The 23266-nt window shown below is 34.7% G+C and overlaps 1 non-coding gene across 1 annotated transcript; it reads left to right on the forward strand.

The window, feature by feature from the left end:
• The first annotated feature begins 4051 nt into the window (after positions 1-4051).
• TRNAK-CUU (transfer RNA lysine (anticodon CUU)) lies at positions 4052-4124 on the forward strand. Its single transcript has one exon. It is a non-coding gene; the product is annotated as a tRNA-Lys (tRNA).
• The last annotated feature ends 19142 nt before the right edge of the window (positions 4125-23266 follow it).

Raw genomic sequence — 23266 nt, forward strand, 5'->3', positions numbered from 1 at the left:
TTAAGGCCGTAAAAACGGAATTCAATAATGGAACACAATCGAGGAAAATCCACTTACTTTTCGTTGAGTTCGAAAATTTCAGACTCGTGTTATACCTGTACATTATGGCACAATGCACTTCGGTATAAGATAAAATCTTAATTATCATTTAAATATGTAAAACAAAAAAATAACAGTGATATTTTATTATCATTTAAGGCGTCGATTCGATCTCGTATGCCTCGTTCAGCAAGTATGATCTTCCTAATGAAGTTATAAGTGGGAGATCACGTCAGGTAACACATATTGGTTGTCGACTTTCGTCTTTAGACACTGAGGGATATATATATTTGTAAATATACTTACATACTACATATAATTGAATGAATGATATGTCCTTATCTTCTCTGCCACTTTTATCTTCTCTCTTTTTACATAGGGTGTATCATAAATTTACTGATAGCAAGTAAGCTATTTAGTAGCCCACTTTAAAATTATTTTACGTTTAACATATCATCATGTATAATGTACGCAATATAATGTCCCTTCTGAAATCGATTCTAAGATAGACGAATAAAAGATAACTATGCCCCTTTGTTCATATGCAGGGTATCCCATAAATCAAAATCAAACCAAAATCGGTTGATATGTAGACCTTGTTATCTTGTGACGTCATAATAGCGAAACATGGCGGCAATTTGCACAGTCTGATGTATATTATAATGTCCGTTGTAACAACAAAATTGCACGTAAATTCATGTATTGCGAATATCATTAAGTTTTAAGTTTTTTTTTATGGCCCCCGCTATTGGAGGCCTCTTGTACTTTGTTGGGATCAGGGTCTTTGTTTACAAATAAGTTCTTCAAATTTTTAACTTTATTCTTCACTCACTTTCATTTTTTCCATTTTCCTTTTTTCTTACCTTTTTTTTCTTCACAATATCTTTCACTTTGTTCTTTCATTCCTTCTTGCTTTCATCGCCTTCCATCATCTTATTACTCCTAGGAGGCTAGGTACATTCCTTTTACTCTTCATTTTATTACTTATCCTATTTTTTTATGTTGTTAGTTATTAGGTGTCTATTGATCATGGAAGTCTATAAAGATAAGATCTATACCTATAGATTGTTAATTTAAGATATACAGCGTGATTGGTTTTGGTTGTAAAAGTTTTAATATTGTGAATTTATAGTGTATGGTACATCCTTTACATATAGTTTCAAAAATAATATGTTAAGAAGTTATATTAAAAAAATGTAATTATTGTTTGTTATCTGTTACTGTAGACCTTACTGCCAGAAGTAATTGGCCTGTAGCATTCTAATTAAAAAAAAAAACAATGTTACATTTCTAAGAGTGAACTAATTATACAGGTGATTTTAAAAATTATTACAAATGAGATATTCCATCTTTTAAATTGATCGTTCTGCGTGGTAAGTCCAGAAAGAGATGGACAGTGTTTGAGAATCTTCGAAACATCTCGTCCTAAATACTGAAACTTGAAGACGAAGGCCTTTGACCGATGTGTTACCAGTGATCACATTACTAAGACGTGACATCACTAAGAGCAATGGAGAGGGCTATGCTATGCTATGAGATTGAATTAGAAATGAGAGGGCTCGCAGAAGAAAAAATCAGCGAAGGCGCTTGTGAAGCGGATGGCTGTTAGGCCCAAAAGATTCTCGAGTGGGAATAACGAACGGGTAGACGTACTGTGGTCAAGAATGCATCATCATGCATGAGGTCAGTGCAAAACCAGTCAATGTGCCAATCTTTGAGATGCGGCCTGACAGAATTGAATGAAATATAAAAAAATTAAAAATATGTAACTTAAATATTTTACTTAGTTTTCTTGAATTAACGGCTACGAGTCAAATCACTGAATTTCCTCTTGGCGTTAATTTATGGGACAACCGCCTCATGATGCATGAGGTCAGTGCAAAACCGGTCAATTTACCGATCTTTGAGTGCGGCCTGATAGAATTGAATAAAAGATAAAAAAAAATAAAAATATGCAACTTAAATATTCTTATTATTTTTCTTGAATTAACCGCTACGAGTCAAATCACTGAATTCCCTCTTGACGTTGATTTATGGGACAACCCGCATAATAATATTAAACTTATTTAATTATGAAAGTACATATAAACAGATGTCTTATCTACCGGGATAAGAAACTTTGGAAAGCTTAGAATTTGTAGAAATAAGCTCATTCCGAATAATTTTAAGTTTTAATTACGTCTTACAGAACAAAAGAAGCCTCCCCGTAGGCTCCGTAACAAGTTTATGGACATATTTAGCTGGAAACAGTAAATCAAAGAATGGCTGTAAACGGAGATTTACTGTTTAGTAGATTCGACTAAGAGATCTGTTTAATTAAATTTGTTTTAAGTTAACTAATTACGTAGTCCATCAGTTAAATGTATGTTTTACTGCCTTTTTACTTTAACAAAGATGTTTATGATCTTTTACCACTTTCCGTGCCACGAAAATTTTGGAAATTTTCCATTAAGACCGCGTGGGGCGTATACGACCCACACTTTAAATATTAACACGTCCACTGCGGCTTGAGGCCGATTCAGCCTCATGGTAGACTTTGCACTGGTGCGGCGCGTAAAACTCGTGTTTTCTCTCTAGTGCGGCGGCTGTTTACACTCAACCGTATGAGGTATGACAAAGACCAATATAGCTTTCTTTATGTCTGCGAAGCATTGACTCAATATTGTAAAAAAAACAATGATTGAAACATGAGGCAGAAAAGGCCTCAACCGCACTACTAGGAAGTTCAGCTTGAGGCTGATTCGACCTCAGCCGCACCAGCTGAAAGTTCTTCAAAATTGGGCCCGCAGTGAACGTGTTAAAAAGTCGATTAAGATGTATGCTTTACACTTTTTCAATACTCCTAAGTTTCAATTAGCGGGAAAAAGTTATAAATTTTAATTTACATTACGTACACGCATATGTGATGTGAATTTGTTTAAAAATCCTTTGTTTTTCAACGAGAACTGCAAATGGCCTGAACGTAAAGTGCAGCGTGGGTCATACGCCCCACATGACATGGAATGTGTTAATATCAACCTTATTTTTAGTATAAATATGCTCTGTTACTCTATCTATATATGATTAGTAAGAAAAGGACCAATATTTAGCCACTTCCGCACATTCAGTGGTAGTTGTGCAACAAAGTGCACCGCTCGCCAGTCCGCAGATAAAAGCGTATGCGGCAAACAATGCGAATTACACAGCTGCCACCGTTAAATCACTCAACACGTGTTTTACCCCTCCATGGGGCATCTTCAGAATACCATTGCATGTGCGGAAGTGGCTAAATATTGGTCCTTTTCTTACTTAGGATGGACATCCGTAAGGTAACGCCTGATTTCATTAAATATATATGATTTGTCATAGGTCTTAAAGATTTAAAAATGGGAATGTATATCTCATTTGCTGTCAATAATTATATGGTATAAAATATACTATCATTATATAGTAATAAAATAAAAACACATTCGTATTCATAACAAGGATGCTGCAAATTTCAGCAGTACATATGTTTATATACAGGATGATTGGGTGTAGTTTTAACAGCTTTAAAAGGGTGAATGCATAACAAACTTGCAGGTAATTATAATAAAGTACATTCTATCTATAAATAAATGTTCTCAGAAAAAAATAATGGTATTAAAAAAAGTTTCTTTTAAAATTCGAATGACTACATATTAGAATTAATTATTGTTTTTTATCTGTCAGTGTAAACTTCGTACCGAAGTTATTGGCCTGGCAAATTGAAAACATAAATAAAAGTTACTTTCTTTACAGTCAATAAACAAAAATAAAAGATTCAAAGCTTTTTGTGCGCAAGTAATCTTTACTTTCGCCCCTTTAAGCCTTTAACAAAAAGTAAACATCCTGTACATAAAAAGAAATCTCTATTACTCTTGTTAGTTGCGAGATCGAGTCAGAAATGAGAAAATTTGCAAAAAGAAACAAGATCGTAAGAAAAAAAATAAACGTAAATTTATATTTTTAAGTCGAAATTAAATAAATACAATATTTTAAACATTATGATACAGCCCGGCTAGCTCAGTCGGTAGAGCATGAGACTCTTAATCTCAGGGTCGTGGGTTCGAGCCCCACGTTGGGCGATCACTTTTTTATTAAATTTTTCTACTTCGTCATAAACTAATTACTTCAAATTTATTTTGTTTTATTAAAAATATGTTAAATAATTTAATTCATAAATTAATATTTTATAAATTAATTTTCTACTTACGAAGGCACACATTCGTTAAATATTTAATAAGATTTATTTTTATATTTTTAACCTATAAATAACTACGAATAAAGTTGTCCCATTAATGAACGTCAAATCGAAACAGCTGGCAGCAGATAGAAGCCTAACGTAATTTAAAAAAAAGTGAAGCACTTGCCAAAGTTAACATGTTATATTTTATCTCGGTTGGGTTAACTTGTCATATAGTAATAATTTTAACTACATGTTTTGATAAAAAGTTGTAATTTCATTCGAAAACATCACTGCTGTATTAAAATTTGTCTTATAGAACATTTACTTATAAATAATATTTCTTTTGTTAGTTCTAATTTGTATCAGTGGGTGATTTGTTTACAATATATTTTATCATTATTTACATTTTTTCGTATAGGTTAATACAGCTAAAATGTATACATTTAAACAATACTGTTTGTAAGTTTTACTCAATTATACATTAATTGGTAAATTATTTTATTTCAAATCTCAGAGTAAGAAGATGATGGAAGAAAGGCGAGGAAAGAAAGAAGGTATAAAAGAGCAAAACGAAAGATATTGTGAAGGACAAAAGTAAAGAATAAAAGATATTGCGACGCGTGAAAGAGAGTGGTAAATTAAGACTGAAAAAAAATTATTGAACAATAAAGTCCCTAATCCCAAAAAGTTAGGGGTACGAGAGAAATAAAAAAAAGTCGCTGCCAAAGCGCTACAGACCGTTAAATGTATTGAGATTTATGACAATGTTCCGGGCCAATTCATCAAAAGATTCTATCGTACATTTTTACCTGAAGAGGTTCGGTAAGTTGAATGGAAGTACGTTAGCATAGGGTCACGTGGTTGCTTTTGGATTGGAATCGAGATCAGTGTCTAAGTAAGGGTAAAAAGTCTGTACTATACAAATAATATTAAAGTGACTGGCACACATCCTGAGGATGGCAATATGGATTAAGGATGAGGAAGTGGTCGCATAAACCGTAAGGTTAAAACTGGACATTGTTAAACTTCGTTAAAATCAAACAAGACACTAATGATTTATAAAAAATAATCATAATAATAAGATAACTTTAACTTAGTTTTAAGTACCTTGCCATTTAAGTTAGTAAATAGTTTATGAGACTTAATAAACACATACATGCAAAAACTTAAGCATAACAAGTATTCGGATATATTAAGCGTAATTGTATAAACAGAGGCACACACGCTAGTCTGTAGAATGTAGATCCTTATAATAATAAATAACCATTAAAGTAAAAAATAATTTGTAAAGTAAGGAAGGAATATCAAAGAGTACACAAGATTCGAATATTTATTTGTATGTCAACCGTTGAATAAAAAACGTAACAAAGATTTTTTCAAATATTTCTTTCTTTAGGCTATGCTTCAACCTACACCTGTCATCATTGACTGCTTGACGTTGATTTATTTGACATATCTCGTTAACACTAAACATACCATAACGGGAAAATGTAAAAAAGTAGAACGATGGAAAAATTTTTTTTTTTGTATTTGTAATAGAAAGGGTCAACATATTCTTTTATTTATTTCTTTCCTTACAACAAAAAAAAGTCTGCTCATTTGAGGCCGCTACAGTAGAAATAGGTACCTAGTAAGTGTTGGTATGATTAATGTTAATATATAAAAGTAATTACTATACATTGCAATTAACATGATAGTTTTGAATAAATCACAGCGAGAGACCGCAGACATTATAATGTCCCGTCCCACTGCATTATATAATTGTAAGCAAATAAATCTCTGTAACGTTCTCCGTGAATGCACGGTCACGAGCGGTTTAAATGATTTTAAATTAGCTGTATTTGCTTGCTTTAAACCTATGTATACTTTACCCTCACTGCCTACCCCCCTTTTACTAATGGCGCGATGTTCAACAGTATCTACATCTTATTTCTGTACCCAAGATAGAAGCCCACTGTAGGGCATCAACCTCCAAATATCGCTACGAGTACACTGTCACTTCAGACAGAAGAATTTTTGGTCGAAATATCAATAAACATTAGCTCAGACGTAACATATCTGAGACGTTTTAAGATCTATCTTAAGAACAAAATTTCGTACGTTTTACCTTGAAGGAAATGTAAAATCTTTAGTATGAATACATCTAAATATTTATAGACATAGTAACAGAAAGTAAATCACAAGGTGTATAAAATATATTTTTAAGAACATAAATAGTTTTTAAAAAATGTCACATAGATTGCTCATATAAATAATCCTAGGTTAATTTTGACGTTGATTTATGGGACACTGTGTTTATGCATAATTGTTGTAAATGTCTGTAAGAACAATATATTTACAAGATGTTCGCATTACAACAATAATATGGGTCGAAGTTTATTTCTTAATAAGACAGAGAAATAGAATTATAAGGAAAACTACACAACCTTATCAGGAATAATCAGAAATAGGTTGCTGAGATTATTACTTATTACAAGCGTGTGTTGGATTTATAATTAATAGAAGCCATGATAACTTGGTCATGAGTTCAATCTTTGGCAGTTTCGCAATGTGCGGATAAGAAAACAAAACCATCATATCGACCTTTGGAAAGTGACAATCGGCTAACTTCGGCTTCGTAGAGCACTATCTCTGTCTCACACTACTTACGTGACGTTTTTTCAGTAGTTGTTTTTCGTGCGACAGAGATAACGCTACTCTAATAGATTGGTTGAAAACCAAATTGGGACCCAACTTTGGAGGATTTTCTCCCAATATTTGAATGGTATTAACAATGGTGCTTGATCCAAAAAAAAATTGTAATGACTAACCCTGTCCACCTGAAAAATATCTACACTCTTCTACATAACACCCTGTGTACTAAAAGATGTATATGTAGGGATTCAAATCGTAGTTACCGACTTACTTCACTGTCCATTTATACACCTATCAAATGCAATAATTTAAAAATACATTTAAAAAACTTTTAAGTTAAACGGTTTTTTGATACCCATATTGTGGTGGTTGTGGAAAATATGTACCTAGTCTGCCATATTGGAACGGCGTCCATCTTATATTTTAAATTTTGACATAATTATCGTGTTTTACTAGTGTAGCCATTCAGTCATTTGATACCCATATTGAGGGGGTTAAGGAAAAATATGTAATCCGCCATTTTGTAACGGCGGCCATCTTAGATTTATAAAGTTATTGATTTTATTATATTGTATTGTCGTCTAAATGAAATGTGTGTACCAAATTTCAGATCAATCTGACAACGGGATGCTTAAATTTCAATTTCTAATTTTGACCCAAATAGATAAACAAATAAATTCCGTACGGGTCGAACTAAATAAAACCGTTTAATAAAAACAGAAATTACAGATGGATGATATCATGATCGTGATCGAAATATAGTTATTACAGACACCAATGTTCATTTTTCTGACCCATTCATACGTGAATGAAGTTCACTTTAATTTTAAATTTTATATCGCTTTATTTTAAGCATAAAATCATGTGTGTTAATATTGAACCAACTCGCAAATGGCCCCGGGTCGTGTAACGATCACACTCGCTGTTATAAAATGCAGTTTTTGATGCTAATTATCATTATACATTTTCGCAGTGCATGAAAACCGTTTTAATTTGCGCTGCGCTGTCATCAATGTTCGTTTACTTAAATGCAACACGAAATTACAGCCCACAGAGGGAGCAATGTATCGATAAATGATTATAATTTCGTAAAGTATTTTTTAATCATAATAATGCTATTTTGTATGACTTTATATATTAATATTATATGTTTAGATGGAATTAGAAATGTAGAAAAAGACATGCATATTGAAATGCAACTTTTCAGGCTAATAAATGATCGTGTCATTCGTCTGGGATTTTTGGATAAATGGACAATGAAATAATTTTATGAATATGTCTTGATTAATTATTTACCTATTAATTATTTTGATTTCAACTTTTAGCACACATAAATAATAATAAAACCTCAGCTACTGCAGGAAGGTGGTGATAAATGCAATAGGCAAAAATAAAACAAACACTAAAATACAGAAATAAAAGAAATATAGTAGTACCAAAAATAGTGCAATAAACAGCATAATATAAGATAATAATTATAAAGAAAATACGTGTTAAATATTTGAACAATAAATGAAATGTTGCAAAATAAAATAGTAAGGAAACCTAGAATGTAGTGGTTGAGGATGGATGTACGGCTAATGGAATGAAAGAGAAAGACTGGGAAAATTGTAGAACGAAAGAAACAGTACGACAGATAAGATGATACACGAAAGAGAAGAATGATAATAATAAAAAATATGAATAAATTACTAGAAATAAAAAGTCCCTGTCCCACACGAGATAGGGGAACGAGAGGTCCCCAACAGCGGGGACTATTCATAAAAAAATTAATATTAAAAATATTATAAACGAAAAATTAATTTGGTATCGTTCTGAAACATTCAATATTGACAACAAAATTAAATCAACTCAATTCAATACATGAATATATGAATAACAATTAATTAAGTCCATAAATAATGTAATTAGTACATGAATATTTAATTAAGCAAACTCAAACGCAAGTGGGGGCCCTCACTAGCGAGATAAAATTGCTTCCAACTATTATGAGCTATTACAAACACTTGCAACGGCGCTCCGAAACTTTGGAGCGGGCAATTTATCTACTGCACCCGGCTAGAAGCTCATTTCACATAGATATACGAGCACATTCACTTGCGAACGAACTCTCTCACCCGGTGACACTGTTATACTATGTGAAAACGTATATAGTTCGTCTTTATTATTCATTGCACATATAACTTGAATTTAACATGACAGGACAGCGTTAAAGAAACCATAAAACATTAACCAGTACCCCTCAGTACCTTTACGCCTACTCACCCAGCAACTAAGCCTTTTTTCATCTTGGGGAAATCCTGCATGAAGTACCTCTCTGTTGCGAGGGCAACGAAAGGGTCATTCTGAACTCCTACTGGGTAAAACTCCATGGTCTTCTTAAACGCCTGTTGTTAAAACTATGAGAACGCTTTCGGATAATACCGTAGTTTCAACGGCGGTAGCTCGGTGCTTCAACTCCTTACTTGCAGCGGAACACCCCGAATCCATCGCCAAGATCATGTCAAGGAGTTTGGAGAAAGGCGCTCTATCACACCCTTAGATGTCCAGGTCTCCGACTACAGATGTTCTTTCTCTCTCTCTCTCTCTGTAGCCTCCTACTCCAACATCACTTTTTCTATGACTGCCCTTTCTGTATCATTGCCTTTACGAAGTCTAGTAACGAGAGGTCATTCCCTACAGTGACGGCAAATTCTCGGCGCAGCTCATCCTAACTGTAACTCCTCAAAAGTGTGATGTGCCGTACTCTCTTCGTTACCAGAATGGTGGTATAAGGTTAACGGTTCCATGCCTATATGACACAGGTATTTACCAAAGCATCCATGTCTTCTGAGCACCTGCACCATCTGGAGTATTAGAGAACCGTACCGCCTGTTCATCCAGTCCTCCAGGACGGGACAAATAACCTCGACTGTGCTGATCCTTGGTCTTGGGCGGTTCTATCGTTCCTTCCACCATCCTAGTAATAACTGTCGAGTGAGGAATGTCTGCGGTTCCAATTCCTCCGGCGAGGTTTGATCGCAGGCCTGTAGCTACAAACGCCTTTAAATATCCAGGCCTGTAGCCTGGCTTCAAAATCTCATGGTGGAGATCCCGACAATGTACATGCTGCTTTATAAGAGATGCGATAGCCCCTTATGACACCAATAACCATCGCCTTTTGAGGACGTCTGAGAAGAACGACGATACGAATACCAACTAAGCCTATGCTAATATCTTACATCAGGACACAAGTCTATATGTAGCACAGTTCCGATGAACAATTTGAAACGTTTTTTTTTTGTAAAAAAACACTGAAGTAAACAATTTTTTTGTATTTTTTCTTTCAGTTAGAACACGATTGTTTTTGTTGGTTATGTGCTTATTTAAAAAAAAAAATAAAAAGTATATATTGTAATCTTATATCAGGTTTTTTTTTTATATTTCACAAATAAATAAAAAAAGCAATTTTACTGGTATACTGGTTTTTCACTATAATTGAATAATATTCTGGGGAAGGTTTGAAATATTTTAAGTCTGGTCAAGTGTAAAATACTGTAGCCATTCGTGGAATGGATTGGTGAAGTACCATCTTGAAGCTTTGGACTCCATACTGAGACGTGCCAAGAGGCCGTGCGTTTATTGCCTGCGCCGGCGCATCGGTCAACTTCGGCTATCTCCGGCCGCCGCTCGCCATTGTTAGTTATGCTCGGGCGATGGACACACGCTTCTTGCTGCGGCGATTTATGCCAATTCATTTGCAACGTAATAAGCCTTGCATTATATTCTTTCGCTTTGCCATAAAATCGTATTTCTGATATTTAATATTTTTCTCTTTGGCTAAAATCAATTTCTATCTCCTTCTATCTGTACTATGTTAAATTATAAACTTTTAATAGTGAACTTTATTTTTTTTCTCATCCAACTATCGAACTTATTAGTTTATTATTATATTTGTAATCGCTTAAGATCAGGCGAGACACAGTCAGATGTTTCGCCTATAAAGGATAAAAAAAGTCTTTCCAAAACCTCCTTACATTACGCTTGTGTATATAAATGTATCAATGGTTTATTAAATAATTTAAAATAAAGATGAATACAGCGTATCATATATCTATAATTTAATTTGTCGAGTAAAGAAACATCCGACGTACTGTCTTTGAAGACATTCGTCTGGCGTTTCAAAGGAACCTAATTACTTTTAGCAGTACACCCGGAGCGCAAGTGAAACAGAAACTCTCACACGAATCCGTCTGCCTCTAATTGCAGCGATCCTATTGATTCCCTTAATGGAGCCTCAGTCACGCAACCTCCAACCGCCGTAATCCTTATTTATGTTTCAGGAGTGAAAAGTTTTCTACATTTTTAAAAGGAGTAAATTTTCCACCTGGATCATCTCAGATCAACATGCTCGTGGTAGCTTATTTAAGAATTGACTACACTGACCGTACGTTTAACTCATTGCCGATGAACGAGTCTTATTCGCGATGAAAATTTTGACAAAAAAAAACTATGACGGGCCAGAATCGTAAATATAATCAATACATTTAAAAAACTTTTAAGTTAAACAGTTTTTAAATGGTTTTATTTGATACCCATATTGTGGTGGTTGTGGAAAAATATGTACCAAGTCCGCCATATTGGAACGGCGTCCATCTTGAATTTTAAATTTTGACATAATCATCGTGTTTTACTAGTGTAGCCCTTTCATTTGATACCATATTGAGGGGGTTAAGGAAAAATACGTAATCCGCCATTTTGTATCGGCGGCCATCTTAGATTTATAATGTTATTGATTTTATTATATTGTATTGTCACCTAAATTAAACGTGTGTACCAAATTTCAGATCAGTCTGACAACGGGAAGAAGCTTAAATTTCAATTTCTAATTTTGACCCAAATAAACAAGTTCCGTACGGGTCGAACTAAATAAAACCGTTTAAAAAATATGCAAGGGATATTCAAGAGACTGTTGTGAAAAAATTAAAATGTAAGGCAAAGTTGAAATAGCTCTGAGATGAAAACACAAACGCGATGTTCATATGATAACTTCTAAAAAAGAAAGTGCAGAGATGGGTGAGTAGTCAGATAAAACATGTAACACTTATACCTGGGTTTCTTCAAGCTAAAAGTCAAGGAGCTAAATACTACTTGAATAAAGGTATTTTAACCCTTTGTCTAATAAGTAACTATTACAAATGCACAAAAACTGCGGGGCATACTGTTTTATGTTGGCAAATAAAACATTCTCATTCAGACAAATATAAATCAATTTTAATATAATTATTTTCATACGATTTGCTCTTATGGTGGTTTCAAGCGGCTATATAGTAAAAATATATAATAAAATATGTTATAAGTTATTAGCACCGAAGTTAGGCGCATGTATAGGTCAAGAACGCGTTGAAACATTCAGCGCAAAATCGCTGCGTCGCAGTTTTAGAGATAAAATAGCGCAGCGCTTTTGCACATAATAACAGTTAAATGGTAAACTTACATTTGCAACCAGCTTACTTATATAATTGATTCATCAAATATAGTCCTTGAGAAGAATACTGGAAGAATCCAACTTGATTGAAAACTATTGTCAAATTAAGTTCTAGTGTTTTTATGGCTTTGTATACTAAAGTGCAATCTTACTGTGAGATTATTGCAAAAATAATCTCACAGTAAATTTAAAAAAATATTAAATCATTTATGTTTGTCCACTGCAAGGCAGAATATAATAATAATAAAGCTTTATTTCATTCCATTCAAATGTCTTAAAATTAATAATTTTAAATAATGATTTTAATATTTTTATACTAAGTTAGTATGGACCCCCTAAAAATTAAAAGCCTCCTCCAAAGCTTTTCATTTTTCTCTATTTTTGGCAACTTGGAGCCACCCGTGACCTGCCGTAGCCACGATCTCATCAGCCCATCTGGTATTAGGTCTGCCAGTCGCTCTGGTACCTCGTGGTCCTTTTCATTTTATAACTCATTGTGCCCACTTGTTATCAGTGAACTGCGAAACATATGCCTCTGTAAAAGATCGCATCGATTAAAGTTTTCTTATTTTGAAATTGTTTCAAATAAATAACTAAAAAGAAATTTATTGCATATGACTAATCATACTTATCTCTATTATACAGGATGTCACAAAGACAAAGGTTTATATTTATGGCTTGAGTCGGTTTACAACGTTTACTCTTTTTAAAGATGTTAATAGATTTGTGAGAAGAGGATAGTACTGATGAAGTAATTACTACAAAATAAAACATTCGCAAGCGGAATATTGATTACAATTAAAAAACGGGTTTACGCAGAAGGCTGGACCTCTTGATTTGCGGCGCATAAATATTCAACAGGGGACCTCGGCGGCGCTACGCGGGGCTACGTTCTGATTCGTTACGCGAAACGCTGCGGTCCGCTGTTCATTTTCATAAAGCGATATCCGGGAAATGTGTTTCCGCGCCGCGAATTTTCATAAAATCATTTTACGCGAATAACAGAGGCTGTACGCATGTGTGGGTAATTGCGGGCCTACGGAGGCATCAGACCGGTCAATTATGTTAATAATACTACATGCCTCTGAAAATACTGTACGTACATGGTAAAATCTACAACTTTATAAGATAAGTTATTGCAAAATAGTCATTCTGTCTGCCAATAAAAGTACCTTGCATGGCATAGTCCTTCCCAAAAGACTGCCAAGGTCGGTTGATCAAGGATAGTTGGTCCACCTAGTGGCGGACCTAGACATTATATAGCGCAACACTTGTAATTGGACTATAGTACAGTGTTCATCATGCGATCGTAGCAATATCACGTCACACGAACTCGCGTGTATTGCACGGACGAGACTCAAGATGCGATCGCAAAGTTCATCGATATGGTGAAAGGGAGACTAGAAAGCAACAATAAATTTTAGTCCGCGAACAGTCAAATTATTTTTGTAATAAAATACAATGTCTAATTCCTTGTGAATTGTTTAAAAAAAGTTAAAAAAACATGTCATGTTCTATTACGAAAACAAAACTTCGTTGGTACAGTTCAAACATTGTACGTTTTATAGAGCTCGTTATCCACGAAAATTAAAACACATGGACACACGTATTGCAAGGAAAACGTGGACCCAAATTAGTTTCTTCCCAAAATTGTCCCGCTGAGAGCGCTCGCGAACGCTCCCACAACTTGATGCGATTTAAAATGATTAAGAAAGTTTACCTTGTTGCAAAATATACTCAAATGTGCCGAATTTAACTTCTTAGTACACAATTCACGATAATACGATACAACAAATAAATGCAAAGTGTTATTTAGTGGTTTAAAGAAGAGATACAATGAGAAGTCGTATTTTTATACAAAAAATTGTGACATTATATCTAATTAAAAGTAAAACTTTTATTTTCATTTCCTACAATATTTTCAAGTACAATAGGTCCAATACAATAGGAAGTTCTTGGGACCAGCGAGAAATCAAGACGGATCTTGGAGGCTCCAAAAGAATGCAAATGAATTGAGACTTTAATAGCACAGCTAAATATCATTGGCAAATATAAAGCTCAACGAATCCGCTGGCTTGGTCACTTGGAGCGAATGGAATCGGATCGAAGCGTGAAGCTAGCGTACCTGGAAAAACCGAGGGGTCGAAGACCAGTGAGTAGACCCAGGTATCGCTGGATCGATCGCGTTGAGGCAGACTTGCGCGAATTGAATGTCAACTGATGGCAAACGATGGCGCAAGATAGAGGAAAGTGGAAGTCTCTCGCTTCGGAAGCCCAGACCCACTTTGGGTCACTGAGCTAGCGGTGTAGTAATAGTACAATAGGTCCAATTTTGAACATCGGCGTTTTCCATAGATTTTCAATAAAAAAAAAAAACAGAAATACCATTTTCATATGTACAGTCGTTTCCGAACAGAGATATATTTTGAAGTAAAAAAATTGTAACATTTGCTGTGACGTCATCACTTTTCTTGTTAAAGGACATTCCCTGCCGGACATAGCTCTCCAATATAGACTTCCAATAGGATAGGAAGGCGAGCCTGTCTCGTTCAATGGTTTATTTATTTATTTATTTACACTTTATGGTAGATCATAGATAATAAATGAAAAATAAACAATTTATATAAAGGTACAAGATGCGGTCTTGTCGTTTGAGATGATCTCTACCAATGGTTATAATGATTATTAAATTATTTTCCATTCTAAATCACGTATAGTGATCACTTTTCTTCAAATTCAAATTCAAAGAATAATTTCTAAATTTTCAAATTGAAATTCAAAATTAATAATTGGTATTTGTTTAATAATATATTTCGTGATAATTTAAATGCATCATACGGAAGTACATTCTAAAGATAAATCATGTTAGGAGTAATATATTTTAAACAACTTAATTTTTTATAAAAAGACACATATTAGACACATATATTTACAAGTCTGCAGTCGAGTTACAGCGATATATTGATGTATAATGATTTTAAATACAGTATGGCGGTTGACTGGCCATATAACACGCAGAAATGTCCGTCGAAGCCTTTTGATGTACAGTAGATACATCGACACCAACGATACAATCTCCTTCAACTTATCATGATGGGAAAGGTCGCTGGTAAAAGGAAGGTTGGTAGGAGAAAGAAGTCGTGGCTTCGTAACATTAGAGAGTGGACCGGAATCGCCAGCGCTGCTGAGCTATTACGCATAACCAAAAATAAGGAAGAGAGCAGGAAGCTGATAGCCAACCTCCACTAGTTGGAGAGGCACTTCAAGAAGAAGAAGAAGACCCTGTAAAGATCCTCGGAAGGTATCAAGCTGTAACAGGTAAAATGTACATATAAATCGCAGTAATAAATATTTAAATAGAACAATTTATATAACTATAGCAAACGAGATTTTTATTAAAGAAAGGCTGTTGTGCTCGTGTATCGGTTGCGATAAGCCTAACGGAATTGCTTCACAAGCCTTTCGATTTTTCCCATACAAATTGGATCCGGTAGATTACGACCAGCGGAGGCGGACATATGCGTGTTATTCGCTCTTTTTTATACCAATTGTCAAGTCTATATGTCAGAAACAACGTTAGAGATTTTTTGACATGCTTTATCACTTTTTATTTTTATACAGGTGATTATATATAGATTTATAAATGTGAATGTACAGCTCATTTACTGGCTAATAACATATAGCATACTCTATCGAAATATCAATAGTTTTAGGTATAAAAAAAACGTAATGATAGTATATAAAGAAAAAGCATTTCATTATGATTCTAATTGTTATATATTTAAAATTAATTATTACAATATATCCCTGCAAATACGGCAACCACCACACAGATACTGGAGTACAACCTGAAGATGTCAATATGAAGTAGAGATGAGGAAGTGGTCGCACGAAACGTAATTTTAAAAATGAACATTGTTAAGACAACAATGACAAATAAAAATAATCATAAAAATTAATTAACTTTAACTTAGTTTTAAATAGCTAAGAAAATAAGTTAGTAAATAATATACTTAAACACCGCAACATGCAAAAATGTGAGCCAAAAAACATCGGAAATTTTAAATATCTATAAAAACAAAAGCATGTACTCTTAAAAAACTGTACTTGCAGAATGTACTACCAGAAGTTACTGGTGTATCGCAAATATAAAACTAAGTTAATGTAACATATTTAAGAGTGATCAATTATACAGGTTGATCTAAAAGTGTTATAAAAGCTATAAAGCTTTTTACAAATTGGACCAGGTCATTATTTTATAAATTTACTAGCTAATCCAGCAAACGTTGTTTTGCAAAAAAAATTAAAGTTTTTAATTAACGAATGTAAGATAAGGGTTGATCGTAGAGGGGTGAAAATTTAGGTTTGTATGTATTTTTTTATGCTGTATCTTAATAAAATAAAAACCAAAAAAATTGTCTAAAAAATTAAAAATAAAATTTAGGGGTGGACCACCCTTATAATTTAGGGGTATGAAAAATAGATAGTAGCCGATTCTCAGACATACTGAATACGCATGTAAAATTTGGTAAAAATCGGTCAAGTCGTTTCGGAGGAGTTCAAGTTCGAACACCGTGACACGAGAATTTTATATATTAGATGTATCTATATCATTGTCATCATCAAAAGCATTTATAAAAGTGTGAAAAGGCTTCTAGGCAAGCATGTGCTGTCGTAGACCTCGACATCGCTTAACATCAAGCGAGACAAAGGTTAAATACTTTTGTTAACATCAAATAAAAAGTTCACAATGCTAATCACCCGTTAACAAACAAATATATCAAAGGCTTATAATAAACAGAAATTAATACAAGAGTAATAATAAACAAAAGTGGTGGTAAGAGTGTAGAGAGAAAGAGTAGAGTAACTAATGTGTCTTATAGACTTAAAATATATAAATATATATTATATAAATCATTATATGTTCTCAGTGAGATAGTTATAAGGTAACAACTGTAACTAATTTTATATTTCTAAGCTTCTAAGTTTGTACTTTCTTACTGCCTTTTGTTACTGTCTATCTCCAACAAAGTAAATCTAATATATAAAATTCTCGTGTCACGGTGTTCGAATTTGAACTCCTCCGAAACGGCTTGACCAATTTTTACCAAATTTTACATGCGTATTCAGTATATCTTAGAATCGGCTACTATCTATTTTCCATACCCCTAAGTGATAAGGGTGGTCCACACCTAAATTTTATTTTTAATTTTTTAGACAATTTTTTTGGTTTTTATTTTATTATGATACAGCATACAAAAATACATACAAACCTAAATTTTCACTCTTCTACGATCAACCCTTATCTTACATTTGTTAATTAAAAACTTTGATTTTTTTTGCAAAACAACGTTTGCAGGATCAGCTAGTAAATATATAAAACAATTACAATTGATTTAGTTTTTCGTTTTTATTAATATGTGTCTGATAAGTTAAAGTGATGAGCCTTTTGAAGCGAGTTCGAATATTGAATCAGCAATACGTTTGAAGTGTTATACGCGTGAACTACCACTTAGCCGTGCAGTCGAATCAATATGTGCGAGCTTAGTGAACAATTTAATTTTTTTTTCTCTCGAATATAACATTTACTTGCTAAGTTACTTCTCATGTTATGTTACGTAGCAAATATATAGTCATAGACATATAGTCTACAGTTCTATTGGTCTGAATACGAAATTTCCAAAAAGATTTCTATTCCACTGATAATTAATTAACGCGAAGAATATTTAATGGATTCAGACGTTATTTTGCGGAAATCGATCCTTAGTAAGAAAAGAACGAATATTTAGCCACTTCAAAACATGCAGTGGTAGTCGTGCAACAAAGTGCACCGCTCGCCAGCCCGCTGATAAATACGTATGCGGCAAACAATGCGAATTACACAACTACCACCGCTAAATCTTCAGGAGTTATGTTACACCGATTAGTGCCAAACACAGAGTGAGTGAGTACACTTTGTTGCACGACTGCCACTGCATGTGCGGAAATGGCTAAATATTGGTCCTTTTCTTACTTAACGTGAAGGTGCCTACGGAGTTATTCTTTGATAAATTTAAGCTAGAAAATTAAAATATGATTTTTTTTTTACAAATGAATTAGAAATTTTTTGCAGACGAAACTTTGGTTAAGCTAGTTTTTCAAGGTGCCTTGCAAATACACTATGAACGTACCACTTTTATTTGAATTTATTGTAAGAATATTGATCTCTTTAAACCGATTTCTAAAGGACATTTTTAAAATGCCTCTATCGTTCCAAAATTATCTAGAAGTCCTTATTTGTCAAATTTTTTTTATGGAATCAGCCGTTACATTGCGGAAGTCCATCCTAAGTAAGAAAAGTACCAATATTTAGCCACTTCCGCACATGCAGTGGTAGTCGCGCAACAAAGTGCACCGCCCGCCAGCCGCTGATAAATGCGTATGCGGCAAACAATGCGAATTACACAACCGCCACCATCAAATCACTCAACACGTGTTTCACTTCTCCACGGGGCATCTTCAGGAGTTATGTTACACCGATTAGTTCCAAATATAGAGCCATTCACCAGTCCAGTCCATTTACCAACGACTATCAATGCAGTGGTCAGGGCACATTGCATGTGTGACTGATGGTCGTTGAGGCTGAAAGGTTCTGGAGTGATGACCACGTTTCGGTAGATGTAGCGTGAGTAGGCTCGTTTCGTTGGCGGACATAGGTCACGGAAGGTCACAAGATGCGGACAGTAAAGAAAAAGTGATCGTAGCGATCTTTGTGGGAAGCTTATGCCTTACAACGGCCGATATGAAGACAAAGTAACCGGAGAAATGAACCCGCGACCTATAGCCGCAAGTTTCAAGTACCTCTGGCTACAACTACTCATAAATATCTTGTTTCAAAATAACTTCTAATATATATATATATATATATATATATATATATATGTCCATGTTCAGCAGTGTAAGTCTTTCGATGGAAATGATGATGATGATGAAATTATTGTAGACCCTAGACGATAGTGGGGTGCAGTAAAATCTAAGATAAGAAATATATTTGTAAAATTTGTTTGCAAATTTCTTATATTTCAATGCTGATATATATATAGTTTGTAATGTTAATTAAACTCAACTTAGAGTAACACAACTTTTATTACGTTTTTACTTATGAGTGCTACAACTGTCTCAACCTCGCTCAACCGCTATCTTGTGAACGCCGCCTGCCATAGAGCATCCAAGTCTATATCTCCTATTTGTCTATGCTGCGTTCATACACTTACACTACATAGCAGTATGAGCATCGACTGAAAAGATGAAAATATAGGAAGCATTTTATATTAACACGTTCACTGCGGCTTGAGGCCGATTCAGCCTCATGGTAGACTTTGCACTGGTGCGGCGCGTAAAACTCGTGTTTTCTCTCTAGTGCGGCGGCTGTTTACACTCAACCGTATGAGATATGACAAAGACAAATATAGCTTTCTTTATGTCTGCGAAGCATTGACTCAATATTGTAAAAAAATATTGATGAACATGAGGCAGAAAAGGCCTCAACCGCACTACTAGGAAGTTCAGCTTGAGGCTGATTCGACCTCAGCCGCACCAGCTGAAAGTTCTTCAAAATTGGGCCCGCAGTGAACGTGTTAATTAATTTTAATTTTATACATATTCGAGCACAGATTAAATTTAACAATCAAAACTGATACAAGAGACCGCGCTACGGACTGTATTTGCTGACTAGTATCCGTGCGAGCTGAGATTTCACGGAATCGTATAACGTAGCATCACGTAGAGACCCATAACACGTGTGATCCGTCCCTGATTACGGATCACGTGAAACGATACGCGACGTAATAACGTTGGTATAGCGGCTACGTGTGTGCTACGGGCCTACGCCGAGTCTAGAGATATACGTCGATACCTTTCGCTACTCTTATAGGTTCTAGAAATCATCTTTATAATCCACTGTATCTATAACACTTTAATTTTAAATATTTAATGGATGGTAATAACTTCTGGCAATACAAAGCCTCCAGGTTCGTATTGTAAACAACAATTAATGTTGATACGTAGTATGTTGGTAAGAAAAAATATATTATAATAACATATTATAATGTTGCATGCTATGATAATTTTTAGATAGAGTGTGCATACACTTTATTAAAACACCTATAAATAATTATTCTGTATAATGGTTGTTTGATATATGAATAATTTTTTTATGGAATCAGGCGTTACCTCGCGGAAGTCCATACTAAGTAAGAAAAGGACGAATATTTAGCCACTTCCGCACATGCAGTTGTAGTCGTGCAACAAAGTGCACCGCCCGCCAGGCCGCTGATAAATGCGGGGCATCTTCAGGAGTTATGTTACACCGATTAGTGAACTCTGTGTTTGGCACTAATCGGTGTAACATAACTCCTGAAGATGCTCCGTGGAGGGGTGAAACACGTGTTGAGTAATTAGGCGGTGGCGGTTGTGTGATTCGCATTGTTTACCGCATACGCATTTATCAGCGGGCTGACGGGCGGTGCATTTTATTGCATGACTACCACTGCATGTGCGGAAGTGGCTTAATATTGGTCCTTTTCTTACTTTATTTTTAATTGAGTATTTTCAAACACACAAGTTAAATTCATACTTATTTTGATATATAAAGTCGTAAACCAGATGTTTCGTTTTCCGTGCGATCACTTTTCCCTACATTTTTTTTATTTTACGTGATTTAATTTTTTTCCTATGATATTGTACATTTTTATGATGTATCTACTTTCCATTAGATATCCCATACAAATTACAATATTGTTTATAGAACAAAAGGTAATTTAGATTTAACTTATTTTAGTGGAGCGGTTACATAGTTTAGTTTGTCGAAAGTCGCTGGATGGAGGTGTATGCCTTGCAATGGTAACCATCGACTGATATTATAATAATAATTTTGTTATATTATAAACACGCTAAAGAGCTCTAAAATAGAAACTATCCCTTCTATCAATGTCATTTGTATTTTTTCGGTGAAGGTTTGACAGTCGCTTTTATTAAATTTCATCTTCTTACGACCAAATAACACTTGACATTCAAGTGTTGTATTTAATGGAATTAGGCGTTACCTCGCGGAAGTCCATCCTAAGTAAGAAAAGGGCCAATATTTATCCACTTCCGCACATGCAGTGGTAGTCGTGCAATAAGTTGCACCGCCTGCCAGCCCGCTGATAAATGCGTATGCGGCAAACAATGCGAATCACACAATTACCACCCTTAAATCACTCAACACGTGTTTCACCCCTCCACGGGGCATCTTCAGGAGTTTATGTTACACCGATTAGTGCCAAACACAAAGTCAAGACAGAGACTGTGTTTTGGCGGATATGTGATTCGCATTGATTATCAGCGGGCTGGCGGGCGGTGCATTTCATTGCACGACTACCACTGCATGTGCGAAAGTGGCTAAATATTGGTCCTTTTCTTACTTATTCAAGTGTTGAATTGTATAATACTTACTTACTTTTATACAGAGAAGTTAATTTCGGCACATTTAAGCATATCTGTAACAAGGTAAACTTCTTTAATCGTTTAAAATCGCACCGAATTGTAGGAGCGTTCGCGAGCGCTCTCAGCGGTACAGTTTTGGGAAGAAACTAATTTGGATCCGCGTTTTCCTTGCAACATGTATGTCCATGTGTTTTAATTTTCGCACATAACAAGCTCTATAAGACATACAATGTTTGCACTGTACAAACGAACCCGTATGTCGTAGCGTTGTTTTCTTAATTAAGAACGAAATGTTATTTCGTATATTACCAAATTTATTATACAATCCTTGGAATAATTTATATGGAATGTTGTATCCGTTGCGAAATCGAACAATGGCTCGTTTCAAGTGACAGTGAGCGGGTCCAAAGCAACCTATGTACGTTTGTGGCTGTAAGGTTCATGAGTAGATCACGAGGTGATACAGAGGGCATGAATAGGCCTCCACTAGGTAGACCGATGACGTAGTCAAGGATGCGGGCAGGTAATTTTTGAGGTATGCTTATGCCTTTCACGAAACGTGATCCTAAAAACTGGACATTGTTATCGTTACAATACATTAAGAGACTAACATTTTACTTTTGTAACATGCAAAAAATATGAAACTTGTAATGTGGAAAAACGTTTATTGAATAATTAACATAATTTGTGCCCGGAAAATGAATAATGCGCCTACGAGCGGATGCGCATCGTTCCCTAGTTTAAATCCGACTCCCCGAGAACTGCAACGGCCGCGCGCGCACGTGCTTCGCCTTGGCTACCTGCCAAGGCGCAAGCAAGAGCGCGTATAGTGCACGCCGTGCGAGTGAGCGAGACGAGTGGGCGAGACGAGCAAACGGTTGAGCGTTGTGACGACGTCCGCGGGGATTTTTTACATATGGCGGCCCTTCATGTAGCAATATTATTACAAACTGAAATATTAATTGTAAATGTAAAATAAAGGTACGAACACTAATGTCTGTGGGAAATAGATATTAATAAAAATGCTTTTGCCTTTCAGTGGTAGTTTATCAGCTGATATAACAACGATCGTTTTATTTTATAAATACAATTTATTTAAAGAGCTCTTAAACTTATATATCAGAATGTACCTACTCACCTAAGAGTAATAAGATGATGGAAGGAAGGCGATGAAAGCGAGAGGGAATGAAAGAACAAAATGAAAGATATTGTAAAGGAAAAAAGGTAAGAACAAAAGTAATTGAGAAGAATGAAAGCGAGTGAAGAATAAAGATAACATTTTGAAAAACTTATATGTAAACAAAAACCCTGATCCCAACAAATTAGGGGTACGAGAGGCCTCCAATAGCGGGGGCCATAAAAAAACTTACCTATCTCGTCTATAAATAAACATATATTTTTTTAACCCCTAAATGCATGACTTTTACGTTTATTACGTTTATTTTTTACGTTTACTTTTTTAAAAAAACTTATGT

Source organism: Battus philenor, unplaced genomic scaffold (genome assembly GCF_028537555.1).
Source record: "Battus philenor isolate CCGP_79_NKW_IND1 unplaced genomic scaffold, ilBatPhil1.0.hap1 SCAF_17, whole genome shotgun sequence".
Taxonomy (NCBI): Eukaryota; Metazoa; Arthropoda; class Insecta; order Lepidoptera; family Papilionidae; genus Battus; species Battus philenor.